The 1,630-nt window shown below is 57.4% G+C and overlaps 1 pseudogene; it reads left to right on the forward strand.

The window, feature by feature from the left end:
- The first annotated feature begins 286 nt into the window (after positions 1–286).
- LOC104267268 lies at positions 287–1,099 on the forward strand (annotated as a pseudogene).
- Positions 1,100–1,630: the final 531 nt, after the last annotated feature.

Here is a 1,630-nt window from a genome sequence, read left to right on the forward strand (position 1 = left end):
CCCATCGAGATTGTGACCAGTGCTGGGCACAGTCTCTGGGAACTTCAGTCCTGGTGCTCTCAAACCAGGACATCGAGTTGCCATCCTTGGAGGAGTTCAAAAAATGCATGGACGTGGCACTTCAGGGCACGGTTTAGTGGTCACGGCGGTGTTGGGTTGATGGTTGGACTTGATCTTTGAGGTCTTTCCCAACTCTTATGATTCGATGACTATGATTTCAGATGCTTTCCTTTCAGGGCTGCCATCTCCCTTTCTTTGGTTCGCTAACTCTCTTTCTTCCCCCCAGGGCGAGTGCTCGCGGAGGTGCCACGACATCTTCGTGCTGGAGACGGTGTGCGTCGCCTGGTTTTCCTTCGAGTTCCTGCTGCGATCCATCCAGGCGGAGAACAAGTGCGCCTTCCTGAGAACCCCGCTCAACGTCATCGACATCTTGGCCATCTTGCCTTTCTACATCTCCCTCGTCGTGGACGTGGCCTCCACGAAAAACAGCGGCAAGCCCGGCGGGGGTGCCGGCAACAAGTACCTGGAGCGGGTGGGCTTGGTGCTGCGGTTCCTGCGGGCCCTGCGCATCCTCTACGTGATGAGGTTGGCCCGGCACTCGCTGGGGCTGCAGACGCTGGGGCTCACCGTCAGGCGTTGCACCAGGGAGTTCGGGCTCCTCCTGCTCTTCCTCTGCGTCGCCATGGCCCTCTTCTCGCCGCTGGTGTACCTGGCTGAGAGCGAGCTGGGAGCCAAGCAGGAATTCACCAGCGTGCCCAGCAGTTACTGGTGGGCTGTGATCTCCATGACGACTGTGGGGTATGGGGACATGGTGCCTCGGAGCATCCCCGGACAGGTGGTAGCCCTGAGCAGTATCCTGAGTGGGATTTTGCTGATGGCTTTCCCGGTCACATCCATCTTTCACACCTTTTCGCGTTCCTACAGCGAGCTGAAGGAGCAGCAGCAGCGAGCAGCGAGCAGGCAGACGCGTCAGCTGGAGGAGATCACCAAAGCCCCAGGCAGTGACGGTGCCCGGGGGCTCGGTGTCACATCCCCAGCAGATGCTGCTGGGCAGGAGGGTCAGCCCGTGGTGGACCAGGGAGCCGAGAGACGTTGTTGACTCCCATCAGAAGGCCTATGTTGGCAGTCCAAGGTGGGTCAGTTCTGCAAGAAGAACCTCCTGAACTGTAGAAATGAGGGGCAGACACGCACAAGCTTCTCTCTGAAGACCAACTTTTCGATCTTAAGGGCCATCTAAAACGTGCCCCTAGAACCTCTAGCAAGTCCGCCTCCGGCTCCATCGCTTTTTCTAGGGTTTTATTTTTCCTGTGGAACAAGTATTTTTGGCAACTCCCCGCGGAGCAGCCGTTGAAGGTGGCCAGCCAGGAGAAGGAAACGCGAAGCGCAGCGACAGCTCCGCCGAGGCCCACAAACCTCGGGCAAGCCAAGGTGTGAAGGCACAAGAAGGGCACCGAGAACCCTTCAGCTTCCCGCGGGGGCTCGGTCCGTGTCTGGTTTATGGAGCAGGCTAGCGCAGTGTATGCATTATTTAGTAAATATGTGTATTTACTACCCTTGGCTTTGGATCTTAGCCCCGTGACAGAAATAACCACAGACAATCTCCCTGGCTACAGGACTGAACGTTAACTTG

Source organism: Apaloderma vittatum, unplaced genomic scaffold, assembly GCF_000703405.1.
Source record: "Apaloderma vittatum isolate BGI_N311 unplaced genomic scaffold, ASM70340v1 scaffold38221, whole genome shotgun sequence".
Taxonomy (NCBI): domain Eukaryota; kingdom Metazoa; phylum Chordata; class Aves; order Trogoniformes; family Trogonidae; genus Apaloderma; species Apaloderma vittatum.